The following is a 16,082-nucleotide window of genomic DNA, read 5'->3' as shown; positions in this document are numbered from 1 at the left end:
TTTGGAAAAATTATGCGAGCTGCTCCATTTTATCAACCTTTCATTCCTCTGTTTTCTTTTTTCACCGAAATAATTTTTCTCAGCCTGCGTCACCATTAACGATAAATCAAGGTGAAGATATTTATATACATTCTCTGACCACTGGTATATACATCCAGCACTCATTTATAAATTGAGTCATAAATGTGCAAGTCACATTGCAGGCTGCTGAGTAAACTTAGGTTACCGGGAGGGTGCACACGAATAACTTGATACCCAAGATCCACGATGACTGCGAAGGATTCTTGATTAAAACGGAAATCTCGCGCGTTTCGTTTTAATGCAGAAGAAGTTTTTGTTGCTGAAATCCGATCTTTCATCTCTTATCTTTTGGTTATTCGATTTTTCGCGATTTGATCGTCTTGGCCGAAGAAAATATAGCAACTGTGACGGATGGGAGAAAAGTTTAGGGGTCGAGCACGCATCTTGGTGATATTTTCTTGAGTGTGCGAAGAGGAAGGGGCGAGAGAAAAATTGACCTCTGACCGCGCAGCACCTGCCAGTGCCATAAAGGAGTATGATATTTTTATAATTGAAATTAATTGCAGGTGAGCCGTGTTGCACATATGCTTTCGCTGGGTCCACGGTAAAACGGAAATGGTACAAGTTTTCCCATCCGCGACAAATGAAAGCAAAACGGCACCCTCCACCAAAATTGCTGCGGTCTAATGTCTCGCGCTACACCCCCTTCAAAAAGTAGCCCTGCCTTTCTTTCTTCGACCCTCATTTTTTCACGCTAACCAGGCCAAAGTCATTTCTACGCACGGATCAACACAAGTATAATTTAAATTACTTCTCCGTTGAACGCGATTTAGAGTTGCTGAAGACCAACACAAAAAAAATGAATCTGTATAAGATTAATAAAACGAGGGTTTAGACGATTGAAAGAATGATTTTAAATTGTTGCAGCGTGTCGAGGAGGGAAAATTTGGAGGTTGGATTATTGTGTGTAGGAGGATTAGGGGTGTAAAATATCCCGCGGGATACGCAACAGGGTATAACTGGAAGAGTAGGAGGTTGGAGGAAGCGAGAAAGGTGTGAAAGTTGGGAACTGTGCTCGATTGGCCGTGACACAAATTACCTCTTTAACGCGTGGTAGGGCCGGCGTGGAGTCTTCTAGAGGATCCCGGGGAGGCAAGATGGAGTGGTCCCCGGAGGGGAAGCTGCCGGGAAGAAGCTCGGCTTGTCGGCGAGAACGCGACGCCCCACTGTCGACCCCGAAACGTCCGGCCACGAGGAGACCGGCCGGTGACAAATAGACGTACGCAGCCACTAAGCCACGATTTACTCCCCGTTCCCCACGATAAAAGCTCTCCCACTCGATCCCTGCTGTGACAGCGAATTGGACTCTCGACTAATTGTTCTTTCCCACTCTCACTCTCTCTCTCTCTCTCTCTCGCTCGACTTTCCCTCGCTCCACCAATACACTCACCCCTATCGCTCGACCGACCAATTTTCTTCAAATTTTGCAACTTTTCATCGGTTTGCTCTTCGAGTATCGTTACGGACGTCCTTGGAGCACTCTGAAAAAGTTTACATTTCATCGATCTCTTAACCCTCGAAGAATCGAAAACGGTTTCCTCGATCCGAGAAAAATTTATGAGAAACGGGCTTGGGAATAAAATAAAATATTGAATCGTTTGCGAGTTCATTTATCGTTATAAAGGGTATTTGTGGTTAAAAAGGCTGAAGGCGAGATATTATTCAAAATTAGCGAAAGAGGAAATCCCAATTTCGTTGGTGAAGACAGTTGCTTTGGCCTCACTTTCTGATCTGAGCTACCTCGTCCGCGTCCCTTCGGCATCCACGCTTCAACGACCACGGCACAAAAGAGAGGTTAATTATGATTCTTTTATGATTCGATTTAGCCGGGCCCCTTCCTCCCACCCACGAGACCGGTAGCGGCTTGCTAAAATATCGCACAATGTGCGCCCAGGAATTAACTGACTATTAGTGCACGGACAATGGCTGGCTTTTTCTTCCACCGCCTTACCGAAAGGCTTGCCCAAAACCGATCTTTCATCGAATTTTCTCCCCCACAGACGTCACGTCGATGAATTATTCAATCCCGGCTCCAAACGTCAAACAAAGCCATATCTATCATCCATTCTTAACCTCCGTCCAAAAGTTCGTCTATGTTTACAAATTGCACAAAATTATTTTCCTAGTCTTGTCTTCTTCTCTCTGCATCTGCCTCTCCCTCTCTCTCTCTCTCTCTCTCTCTTTCTCTCCATCTTCGGTTCATCGTCTTTCTGCCGGTTTATGGTGAATCGTAGCTGATAGGTTGGATGGAATTTATAGAGAATGAATATGAGGAAAACGGAGAATTGTTTGGGAGGAAATGGGAGGGTACGATAAACCTTAACCCGTATAGCCTAGCGTGCTCTTTAAAATAAGTAAAAAGAGTCGTGGAGAGCTAGTGGGAGTTCGGTTCCCATTTAAATCTGTTGAATGGCTCGTGGAAGCAAGGCAGCCTTCTCTTTCAGCGCGGGGATTCGGATACAAAGGCAGAGGTTTTACTTTTAAATTTAGTACACCGACTCTCCATCCTCCCCCCTCCTACCCGCTAAGTAAAATAGGGATTTAGCTCCACCTCGAGTTTATTTCAGAGTCGCTCTGCTAAGGGATACAGTAAATCAGCGTTTGCTAAATCGTTGCCGATACTCCTAACGTCCCAATAACAATGAGCTATACTCCCCGATTCTTCTGACTCGTCACTAATAAGAAACTCAAGCTCTAGTTTAGCTCTTTATATATATATATATATATATATGTATAATCGTCTAATTTCTTCCAACTTTTTTCCACACATTTTGCAATATTTATTAAATTATAATTCTCTCGGAGCTGAAACTATTTGATCGTTCATTGGAAATAAATTGTTATTTTTTGTTTCTTCTACCTGTTTATCCATGCAACGAGAGACGATAAAGATTTATCATGAAAATCTATGCGGAGGATTTTGTATAGAACACGCTCCCCGTAATTACATTTCTTTTAAAATATCCAATCTGAAGCAGTGTTTTTCCTTCGAGATTGAGCAGTCTGTCGAATAATTCCGCGCTGCGATCAAATACCAAATTAAAACGTATTTTAAAGAGCGATGGTAGTGTATAATTGGTACTTGCAGGTGCGCGAGTGTGAGTGTAGACGTATAGTGGCTGATGGTGTTCATGACTGTCGGTCGTCTTTGGTGGTAGTCGGTGAGAGTTTCGAAGTAACCCTTGGCTACCCTCTCATCAAAGTCGCATTTTCATCGTAATTGGTGTGCTTAGGGAGGGAAAGAGGCGTAGGGGTGCTGGCTGCGAGGCCTCTCAATCGTGATCGGGGCCCTCCGGGCCCACCAATAATCATCGCGCGGCTGCAATTACCTCAGCCAATCGGCTTCTACCACTCGGCGCTCTATTATTAGCCAGTATTATCCGTAATGCGCCATCTTTCATATTCGTTTCACGGTACCAGCAAAATGGGCCCGATAATAGGTAAGGCCCCTCAGCCTATCCTCGTCACATCCTCTCTGAAAAATTCTCGAATCGTGAGATCAACGAGAGATTAGTCGTCTTCTACTGGACAAATTGCACAATCTCACTTGTGTTTCTATACGGTTTAACGAAAAACAGCGCTTATAGTCAAGCCGATATTACGCATCTCAGAGATTTGCCGTATTTGACGTAAATTAACCTTTCCTTTTGTACTGCCTCCGTTCTTACGGTATGTGTTGATTATTTTTTCGATGATTTATGACTTTACGGAACTTTGTACGAGAGTCGTGCGAAAGGGCAAAGCGAGAAATTACCCATTTAAATAGCTAGAGAGTAGCACGAGCAACAATGGACCCCTTGTTAGGCTATCTTCCCTTCTACAGTGAACTGGGTCAACTTTGGATCAAAGTAATTAATATCTCCTTTTTTTATTTCTTTAATTACACCTGATGTCCGAAGGTCACGGCGTGACGTTGTTAACGTACGATGATTGAACCATGATCTAGAAAATTTCTGTAAAAAATGGTGAAAAGTTTCTTCCGTATAGGTTTTTCTGATTGGACAAATGGAAAAAACTTAACTCGGGGATACGTATTGGTTTATTGCTGTTTCTCGAGGATGTGGTGGAATTTGGTAGGCAAGAATGGACGTGGTTTTCAGGTTGGCCAAAAAGAAGTTGAAGGTATAGGCAGAGATAGAGAGAGAGAGAGAGAGAGAGAGAGAGAGAGAGAGAGAGATGTTGGAACATCCTCCCAGCGGAGGCCGGTTTCCTCCTTTCTGGCGAAGCTGGATGTTGAAAGGGGTGGGGAGGGAGGGTGAGTATCGAGGGCGCTAATGTTCCCAAGGCAGGAAACGCCGTCTCCATCCTGCACCCTCTATCTCTGCGCTCGCTTGCCTATTTTTATTCGTCTTTATCTGAGACTTGAGTCAGTTCCTCTCCATTTCCTCTCGAGGAGTTCTTCCTCCGTCCTCGTTCTCGCCCCCTCCCACCCCTCTCCATCCCGAGTCCCCTCGGGCACCGATGCGGTGACAACAACATGCAAACATTCTGGTATTTGCAATTCGAATGCCGCAAAACGGGGACGAGAAGCCACGAAAGAGCCCTCCTCAACCCCTCTCCCCCCTCCCAACCGCAGCCTGCCGCCTCCTATTCTATTAGCCACCCCGTTCCGATAACTTCCACTTTGACTAAACGCCCACGAACCAGGAAAAACCACCCGAATCGTCAAATGCGACGAAAGAATTTCCAACGTTTTTTTCATACTCCGCCTTATCTTTCCGATTTCGTTCCTTCTCCTTATTCCACTGCTTTTTCCCTCCTTTCGATAAGTATACCGAGGAAGGAGCCGTTAGAAGCGCCCTTGTAATTCGCCGTTTTCACGAGGTGCTCTCGTTATGGTCGAAGGTTACGTACAGTCTTATCGGGAGTAGTCCGACACACGAGGGTTCCGCGCGCGTACATCGGTAGCTTGGAAATTGACAAAATCTCCTTGCGGAGGGTTCACCGTGCGCGCTGTCCTTACGAGTCGGCAGTGAGAAACGACGTGCACGCGAAGGCGCACTTAGCATCGCGAATTGATATCGGGAACGGTCACGTGACCAGGACACGAAAGCTCCTCTATGCACGAGCACCAGGGCGGCCCTTGGAAGCCGGTTGGTCTACCTGATCCACGTAGCGTATCACGTGACACGCCTACGAGTCACGCGAGCCATCTTCGTCCAGCCAGCACCAGCTACGCTGCCTGCCCGTGTGGCTGGCCCTAACGTTCTACAAATTTACCCAGCAACACTGAAATATGACGAAACGACTGCTATACTGATAACGCTTCACGCGACAATAAAAATTACCGGCTAAGTTCAGGGCTAAACTTTCCAGACAGAAAAATATTCTCTCCCCCCCCCCCCCCCCACCCCTCTGTTTAACAGTACGCGAACAGGTGAATTTTGATTTCGTTACTAACCGAAGGGAGAGCCTTTTATCGACTTTGAAGAATCAACCAGCTGCCATCTTACTTGGCAGCTTGTACCAGGATGCGCCGTAATTGTTGTTCTTCTTCAGCCATCCTTGCGATTAAATTGGGCCTGAAGGTCTCCGACACTATATTTCTCAGTATTCAAAGTCATTAAATTTTTGTTTCTGTGTTTCAGAATTTTCTTACTTTTGCTTAATAAATTTGTAACAATTAATATTCTAGTTAATAGCAAAGTTGATCAAAATAGGTGAGACTAGGGCTAGCTGCGGGCTTTCGTGTAACGTGGGACTTACAATTTTTCTCGTGAATGTAGATAAATAGAATACATGGCTGTGTGTCTTTAAAGCTGACATTGGTTTATATTCTATTGAGTTTATTCTATTTCGATTAGTAATATTATTCTAAAATATATAAATCGTTTTCTCTATTTCAAAATATTTTTTCAATATTTAACATGTGCAATGCTTATTCAATGGCCCAACATCCCTATACATATATATACTTATTTGCAATATTTTAAGATTTCATAATTGCCTCGAGGCAGTTAGAATATACTAACCTTCTTTGCATTAATTTTATCTTTGTATATTAATAATAAATAAATATAAGACAAAAAAGCATACGAACTATGTAACTCCGATCTACCCTATATTTTTCTTTCATTGTAATTGGATATTCAACGACTAATTATATACAGGGTGCGTATCTCTGGCGATCGAATACAATTCTTTCTTCCTAATAATTGAAATAATAAGGGTGCCTTCCAACCCTTGTGTTGAAGCAATCCCGTAACGATACGTTCATAATTGCATAGCAACTTGGTGTGTGTCACTTGTGTATGGCGAAGTCTGTTTAATATTAGAATAGCGACACCCGAGATTTTAGATAAAACTTAATACGAGGCGTCGCACCTAACGACATCAATATGATGACAGTACTTTTGATCGGGACATGAATCCTAAATATTATCTTCATATTTCATTTTAAATTACGTCTTCCATTTGTTCCCTTCAAAATTTTCGCCGTTTCACCTTCTTGTGATTAATGAATTCTTACAATGAATTTACGTCTTCTTACTCTATTGTTTAATTAATATATTCTATTATCCTAATAGAAACTGGTGATAATACTTAACGTATCTCTCTTTTCATCCACCACCTTATAAAACTGACTAGTTTTCGAATTTTCCTAATTTGATTGAATTTATTGTAAAAAGGTGTCACTTTGTATACCTAATTACGTGTTCCATATCACGCGTCCGGACTGTGGTTAAGCTGACAGCAAAAACAATTAATCTTAATAAAGAAAATGTCTTTATTAATGAGTTAAAGACTTGTGTTTAACTATATCAGCGTGGGCTCCGCTAGCGAAGTTAGAAGGGAATGATGAAAATTAGGGAATTCTGATCGTTTGCTGAAATAGCTCATTGATTTCGATAGTTCATTTTTAGGGTAGTTCGTGATTAGTCGAAGAGAGTTAACGATTTCGATAGTGTCAAAGGGAACAAGTTGTTAGCGCGAAAGGGTATAACGCGTGTCGGCTGTTTCCCCAGATTCTGGAGCACTGGTGATGGATGATAGCAGATATACTGAAAAATGGTGATGGATGAAATCTCCTTGCCCATAAACACTGACGTGAAATCCGTTATGTATATTCTAATCAACCATGGCGAACCTTCAAAGCGTGGATTTGTCTTAATAAATATTCTTCGATACCCAAAACGCTCTTTCTATAAAAATCTTTTACTCAATCTCAGGCTCAATTTCATTCATATTTCACCATAAAATTCATTGTCAGTATTTTCTCAATAGACGCGATTATAACTGGAATGTGGATTAATTCTTTGGATTTCCATGGAATGATTGAGACTATGGTGCAAAAGAAGGGCTCCCGAGGGAATTTTCTGGACAGCTGAAAGAATACTTTCTTGTCTCGTCAGAATCGATATGAACGACAGTCTCTGTGACACAAATAGAAAGTTCAAATCGCTTGGCTTCGGCTTGTCTACCGGGGCCCGACTATTCGATAGAATCCATTTTGTTTCAGCTTCGTTTCTCACCTGTCGTCTTAATATAATGTATCTGCCGTTCTTCCCTTTCGACATTAAAAAAAAAAACACTCGTGAAGATAATGTTTAATATCGAGCAGAAGCCAGAAAGTATATGCAATCCGCGATAAATAATTTAAAACAAATATAAAGAATAAATCGACTTTACGATTGTGTGTTCATAATGATTTTTCGGTATATGCAAAATTCCACCGGACTAACGATTCAGAAGCTTTGGGTTAATTTCAATATTAATAAGACGCTTGATTAGAAAGATCGAGGCGATTGGCCAGAGGCACGAATGCGGTTTTTTTTTCTCTCGCTATTTGTCAATAGGTGGCTATACACAGCGAAAGAGTTTTTTGCCATGGCGTAATGAACGTCATCTTCGGCACAATATTTCCAGGTCGTGGTAAAAAGTGGAATGGCCGTAAGGGCGGACGGAATTTGATTCTCGGTGACGTATTAAACGTGTAGTAGCTGGTGTCAGGGGATTGCTTTAATCAGTAGATTAATTCGTCATGGCCGCGACTCCTTTGTCGGCTACTCGTAAAATATGAGCCACGTACATAATCAACTATTTGTGGTAATGAATATTATGCGATGGACGCGTGTCATTAATAACCGCGGCAGCGCCATTTTTTCGCGCTCCCGTAATGTATATAAGCATATAGCCGGGACTCTTACCGAAATTCCCGGGAAATTAAGCGCGCCTCATCCCTCCTCTCCACCCCCACCCTCATCCCCCTGTCGTTCGATGCAAGCGAAAAGAAAACCAACGCACGTCCGTCTCGAGTTTATTAAATTCGTTAAACGCGATTAATCAATTAACGTCCGTTCTCCGCTGTGATTCGGCTATCGCGGACCTCCAGCGTGGCCGTAATTAAATTTCACCTAAGCAAACAACAAAAGCGCGGCTGCCGGACCTTTCCGGGGGCGATCCTTAAATCGCGCGCATTAAAATGCGCGAAATTAATGCAGCTGGATACGGTTTTGGTCGGGAAGAAAGGGTTGCCCGGGTAAAGCGGGCCCTTGCGGAGGGTAAATGAGGGCAAACCCCCACCACCCCCGCCCGCACCTGTTTTCGGGATGCCGCGCCGTTGGAAAGGGTGAAAGGATATATCCGCAGTATTTCTTCCTCTCACTATACTGTGTGTACTATATACATACATATACGTATATATATATATGCTCCCTGGTCAAACATTGTGTCGCCTTTAGTATTTATCGGCCAAGTTCTCACCTCAGCCTCATTTGTCTTCTCGCCGCGGGGAGTTGTCCGCTCTCCTCTCTCCCCCTCCCCCTCTTCCCTCGTCCATCCCCACCATCACCTAGTTCAAACTAACCCCACGAAGAAAGCAGAAAGCGGCCGTTTTGAACCTTGCCAACTCACCCTTTTCCGCTTACTTGCTCCGTTTTATCCGAAAACTTTCAACCGTTCCGATCGCTGCTAATATTGTAAGTTCACCCTCCCCCTCCTTCACCCCCTCCCACCCCTCCAACATTTCTACCATGACCAAAATTCTCCTATAATCCATCCAAACGATTTCCATTCTAATTCGATAGAATCTTTGCACCGTTCGAGGCTCCTTGCATCGTCCCTTTTTATTTATTAAACTTTGTTTCCATCAGCTTCAGCTTCACTGACTCTGAAACTTTTTCATTTTCCATATGAGAAGCCATTCTTTATGCGAAACGTAGACGCTTCAAGTCGTATCATCTTATAAGATATGCACCATACTGCCACGGAGCTACATCGAAGGGTGTATGAAGCAGAAAATAATACCGAAACTCGCAAGGTATTATTTCAATAAGTTTGTGCGGCATTGAAGGAATCGTTGAGAGAAATTCCGAATAGAGGAAGGAATTGTGGATGAAATAAAGTCGAGTCGTGGTGTAACGCCGAGTGTTATTGGGCGTCTAAACTTGGCATTTATTACGAGCACAAATGCCTCCACTATCAGTAGCGAGTATATGACGTGGATGGTGCATTGGGAAAATACGTGTAATGTAGTTGGTTGCTAGCAGCTAAATGGCTACTGGAACTAAGTGAGGGGTTGGAGGAGTTTTTTTTAGAGGATCCTGGGAGATCCGAGGGATGGTTGAAAGGGTTTGCTGGAGTTTTTAGGGAATAGCAGGGCTTGCAGGTGGTGTACGGGAAGAAGAGGAGGAAGAGGAAGAAGAAGAGCAACCGAAGAAGAGACGAGGTATAGTCTGACGTTTGACGTCGCGTCTCCGACCTTTCGTATTTCTCCATCTTTCCTCTCACGCAGCTCTCTCTTCTTCTTCTTCTTCTTCTTCTTCTCCCCCTTCCTACATTTTCTCCTTTTTTTCCCTCGTTGAAAAATGATACGCCGTCAGGATCTCCACTAAAAGCACAAAATACTTTTTCACTCTCTGGAAAATACCCCCTAAAGACGCAGCCCAGCTTACCGAGTTCTTCCAGCGTTTTTCCTCTCTCATTGAATTATCCACTTGTGTTACCTAACCTCCAAAACTAATTTTCAAAAATTGTAACAAGTGGATATATAAGTTTAGCGGTTAATCTAGAAGAAGGAGCAACTAGATTTTCGATGCTGAAATTTTCTCTGCAGCAAGATTCGAGTCTTTACGCTTGAGATAAAACTGTTTCCGGATAAAAGCTGAGAAGCGGGCGAGGTCAGAGATGAAAAATGGACACGAGAACATGCACTGGACACGCAATTTCTATGCGCGGGACGTCAACACACGTACGGCAACGGGTATATGCATAAGACGTAGGAAGTTGGCAAAAAGCAGTTATGCCAGTGAGTAACATTTTGCCCGAGCACTTCGAACCGACGTATATTAATTGCTCGCCTGATCAAGCTTGGGATACACTCGTACAATAAGCAATTTCACTTCTTACACAATTATTGCGAAACACGAATTTTCTTCATCCAAACTCGATCCTAGTCCCGAGTATCTATATATAATATGGTCGACAAAAAATTAGTTCGTTATCAAAAAGTTTTATTATTATTATTATTATACGTCTGTGGAAGCAATGGAAAAAAGGACACGCTTATACCCTTAACGAGTGGGCGAGTTAAAGGGGACATTTTTTTTTCTTTTCAAGAGAACGACTGAATTCTGATTCGAGTGAGTTTGGCATCGATTCTTGAGGATACGAGGGATCTATCGGGGGTGGCGAGGGTTTCGAAAGGGGCGAAAAAGGCGCGTCGAGGGGTTGGCTTGGTAGGTAGCGCACGTTCATGGGAGAAACGCCAATGTATGCCGGTCGCATAAGCTAACAGGCGCATCGGATTTTACATAAAATTCCGGCGAGTCGTGATTTCAGAAGATGGACGGTAGACGTGACGGACCACCTACTGTCATCGGTTACGAAACTCTTGCGAACCGACGACACGCTGAATTATGATTACGCATTACGTCCACTCTTCACACGTGTCGCTACGCCACGCTCCTCTTTCCTTGCCTTTTTTTTCTCTCTAACCCGCTTCATACTCATTGCGTGATTCGTATGATAAAGCGATTCCCGGAAATTCCTTTTCGTCAGTCTCTCTCTCTCTCTCTCTCTCTCTCTGCTATATACAAAGAGTCAGCAACGATTATTCTCCTATTTCTTCGTTTTTATTTTTGCGCGCCATTTCCTCGTGTCGCAGCGCGACTCTTTTTATTACACGTATTCGTAACAAGTTTTGTAAGAGGCACGATAAAAAAAGAGGGTACAGCGTGTATAATTGTTTTCAGCGACTGTTATAAAATCGCTGGTATCGCCTATTGGGCCAATGCAATCTCATTGCACAATTCGTTCGTTTCTTTTTGCCCACCTCGTTGCGCGCTCTTCTCATAACGTTGACCGTTCCGTCTGTCTCCAGGGCAATTTGCCATTAAATTACGAGTCCGCGTAAACGCGAATGGACGGCCAAGCCAGACGGTACGTGACGTCTGATCAGAACGAAACAATCGCTGCTGGACTTGTCCACTTCGCTTTTACTTGCTCTTCTTTTCCCCCGCCGCACTGATTGAACAATTGAATTCACATATCCCGACCAATAGAAAGAACAAAACCCCCTACGTTCGTTCATTTCCCGCGCTGTTTCCTGGGAAAAGCATTTTACCACGGATCGCAAATCAAACGTAAATCTAGCGAGCAGCTTAAATCGGATTTTCCCAGGACAATTGGGTCACGTTTAATTTGTAGTGTAAACACATATACACTTGGGGCTTTAACAGGGTTATTTTATGCGCTATACATATATATATATATATATATGGGTGCCAGCGATTCAATTCTAAATTGGACAAGATGCTTTTGGCGGGGAGAGAAATCGTGGAATATAAATAAGAGGGGGAACGGATGGATGGATGTGAATGCGATTGTTTAATTGGGGAAACGGGACGAGATACTACTCGAAGCCTCCTGAGCTCATCCATCACTTGGAAATCCGCGAGAATGTTCACGATCGCCAGTTCTGCTTCGCCGTTGGCTACCAACGTGACACGCGTTGATTGCCGCTTATTAGATGCTCAACATCCACGGTGACACGTAGCATCAAAAATTTCACACGTGGCTACCGTCGAAATTTCACTTTTGCTTAACGTAACGCAGCCTTCCGGCCAAAGAAATCCGAGTGAGACCTCTCATATCATATACTACATATATATATATATATATAGTATATTTTTCTCAAGGGATTTTCTGCGAATTCAATTAATTTCTCGAATCGATCAACGCGAGTCTTAATCACGATCTTTCACATCGTTTGCAATGGAATTTATATATAGTTTAATAAAAATAGCTACAGAGTGCATTCGCGAAAAATTGAAAGTTTAATTTTCGTAAAGGTGTATAGGATGAGGTTGAGGTGGATTCAGTGGGAAACGGTTGCATGCAGCAGGCATTGGGCAACAAACAGCGGGTAGCAGGCTGTAATAGGGTGAGTTGGCCGACGGAGCCAGGACTTGACTAATGAGCCGGCGCGTCCTCGACGTTATTAGATCGCCGAAGGAGTTTTTGAAGATGCCAGTCCAACCAGCCGAATCTACCGCGAAGGATGGGTAATGATACGGCTGGACCCCGTTTCTTATTTGTCAAACGTCAGCCACAAAGCCTTGCCCAGTTGTTTCGGACCAGAAGGAAGTCGAGACTCGAGACTCTTCGTGGAATGATAATCTACTTGCAAATGCTCACCTCCTCTGACCTTATTCCTCCATCTCTCTCTCTCTCTCTCTTCTTCTTCCACACACTATTTCCTCCTCGGTCTCTCACAGTCCTATCCCCCCTCCATTCTTCCACCTCCAAAACATCGAGCTTCTCTTTATATATACTACTTCTACATTTTCCCCATTCGTCGCTTCTTCTCTCTTGATGTTTCCTCCTCTCGTTCGCCCAGCTATTACGCAATTATCAACAAACGTAGCCAGGATAGCGGGACGAGTAAAAAATGAATGGTAATAACGTCCAGGATACCTGTGTTCCAGGTCTCTTATGTAAAACCTTTTTCTCACGGACGTTACATTCGGTCCGTAGCGCCGGTTCTGTAATTGTTTCAGGAAACAAAAGTCGAAATAATCAAGATGAAAGGGAATTAAGATTGTCGCTTTGAAGGATTATGTTTGAAACGATCCGATTTACGCATGTATCGATCGGTGAATGGGAAATAAAAGACAGGCAGTGTATATATATATATATATATATTTATATAGAAGAAAAATAGTTCATCAAATACACGAAATCAGCTTTTTCGCCGGGACTGAATGGAGCTGGTTTGGAGCAATCGGTAGTTGCTTATTAGGGTTTGACGTTCGATTAGTCAAGAGCACCTCGGATCCGCCGTACGAGAAAGCTTCGCTCCGCCCATCCTGAACCTGTGGTTCGGGATAGAAAGCATGAGGAACTGGTCAAGAACTCGGCAGGAAGGCAGCAACAGGCTTGCGGCATCATCATTCTTCTAACCGCGACTCTTCTAGCTCGTATGTACCTTGTAATCACGTTAACTGTACCAACACAGCCCTCCAGCATCCACACGAACGTGTTACACTTGAAAACTTTCAAGTTCACCGAACGTTTAATACACTGGAAGCCGCCATTTTGCCTGGTCCCTGCACATATCCACTGATGGCTAATGTGTAATGTCTGGTACCGCAATCAACCTTTCCTCCCACAATTTTTATGCCTTAGCCAACAATCACGCCTGGCACGAATTCATTACCGGACCCTGCAGCTAGCCTCCCGTTGGATTCACTTTAAACGGGGTAAATTCAATATTTGCTTAGCGAAGTGGATAATTCAACATCCGAAATCGTCCTGCGCGCCAGTACACTATATATATCCTAACCTCGAAAAAACTTTACTCGTTCGGTCGTTTGAAATTGTTCGATCAACTTGTTTTTCGGGGTAAAACGGCTTCTTGCGGATCGTTGGAATAACGTAATTCGCCAAGTTTCTTTGTAAGGACAGAAGCTGACGGACTATACGTCTTGAATCGTGTATGGAGATATTAATTTCTTACTTGAAAACTTGAGACATGAATTAATAGCGCCGGACCCCCCCCCCCCCCCCTTCTAGGCATGCCGGCGACAGGATTCCCTGTTATTACGTTCAACATTCTACAAAATAATTTTTTCTCGCGGATAAGATTAATGGCCGAACCCAGCAAGAACTTCAATAGCGACTCGTTTTGCAAATTAATCTTGCACATTTCTTTAAAGCGAATTAATAACGTTTTGTACTGGCGACGCCTGCGCCATCTATAGTTTGCTGCCGTCGGTTATAATAAATTCTGTCATGAGATGGCGCGATTTTTCACTCGAGAAGCTTCTCATGGGAATCCTTCTACTCCAATTAGTTTTTTCAATCGAATTTGACGCAATGTCTGAAGATTCGGCCTCTGTTACGCTCAATGACATTTTTTCTCATCTAGAGCTGTCCACGAAAACAACGTCCGACGTAATCTCCAATTTCTGCAGTATTGGCAACACACGTACAGTCTATTCTCCCTCTCTCTCTCCCGAAGAAGGCCTTGGTGGATTCGTAGAGGCCTGTGGCTCTGGACCATTTATCATATTTTGTAGTTCTTTGAGAGACGCGTTCCCTTTGTCACCCTGCCGTCTTTATTCTCCGTTTAACCACGGCGGTAGGTAAGGTTGGTCCGAGTGTAGGTGGTGGATCAGAGAGAGAGAGTGATCCCACTCGGATGAATGTACGAGAGTCCACGAGGCCCAAAAAAAGAGTGAACGCAAGAGTTTTAATTCCCGACCATGGACGGTGCTCGTTTGTGTACGGTCCACGCTTATGTCCTCTTTGAAAAAGCGAATGTGAGATAATGAAACGTAATGTAGCGTGAGCCCTCCGTGCTACTCTCTGAAGTTGTCAGTTTACCGTGACAATAGCCTATACGCGTTGTCGTCCAAACAACAAATCGAATTATCCATGGCCGAATTACTACAATAAATGTTACTTCCACTCCGAAACGCTGAATCTTCAGCCTTTTCTTCACTCCTACACCGCTTCATTCTGCCGTTACTTATACTTCGTAGTAAACCGATCTCGAACAATTGTCTTCGCCGTCCCAAAGAAGCTGACCTCGTAATCCGTTAAACGACATTGTTTTCGCTAAGACGCTATTGTTACCGAATTATTTGACAAAGATGAAAATTATTGTGTACTGGTAACTTGAGGAGAATCGTATATGAGGTAAATTGATCAATTTGAGATTTAGAAAGCAAAGAGTCTTTTCGGTAGTTGGGGGAAATAAAGGTGGATTGTTGAATTATTTGATAGATGTGGCTTGGAGATGTTGAAGAGAGAGAGAGCGAGGAGATAGTAGTAAAAAGAAAAGGCAAGTTTCTCTTCCGGCCACCCAGTATGAGAAGCTCCACATGCGGGATAGCCTAATGATGCACCCGTTTGGATCCCACGGAAGCTCCGTTTCATCTTCTGTGTATGGTGACCATGGTCCAGCCATCCTTCCACATCTTATTCTACCTTTTCTTCCGTCACGGAAATTCAGTGGAGAAAAGGAAGAAAGAAAATGTAAAATGTAATTGTGGACTATGATCGCGAGATTAAACTGAAGCTGGCGATTTTTGCAGAGGCCTGTGACTGAAACGACGTTTTAATCTGTGGTGAAGGCTGAAGTAGTTGGGTGTAGCTTTAGGAACAGAGTAGTTTTGGATTATAGATTATAATTGCTTGTAAAGCGCAGCAGCCGTTGGTTTTAAAACGTTCAGCCATTGGCGGGGACTCCCCTGTAAATCTAGGCGTTGTCGTTTCCACATCCTGTTTCACTGTTTTCCACCAAATAATTTCAGCTTCATTCTTCATTTAGCTTGGCACAAACTGCCGCAAACAACCGCGCGCCCAAGTCTCCTGGAGCATTTATATTAAAATACTAAGAAAAACTTCAACCCCTGGCCCCAGGAACGGCCCCACCCGGAATCGTTAATTTTCTGCTTCCATTCGCTTCTCGTAAATCCCCGTTCCCCGTTCCCCGCCGTGCAAAAATAATGCGAAGAGGAAATGTTGACCATTATTTCCACAGTTCGTACGCTTTC

This window comes from Prorops nasuta, unplaced genomic scaffold (genome assembly GCF_024137725.1).
Source record: "Prorops nasuta isolate Cenicafe-Biocafe unplaced genomic scaffold, Cenicafe_Pnas_1.2 PNAS00004, whole genome shotgun sequence".
Classification (NCBI taxonomy): domain Eukaryota; kingdom Metazoa; phylum Arthropoda; class Insecta; order Hymenoptera; family Bethylidae; genus Prorops; species Prorops nasuta.
The sequence above is the reverse complement of the archived record's forward strand: the minus strand, read 5'-3'. Positions refer to the sequence as shown.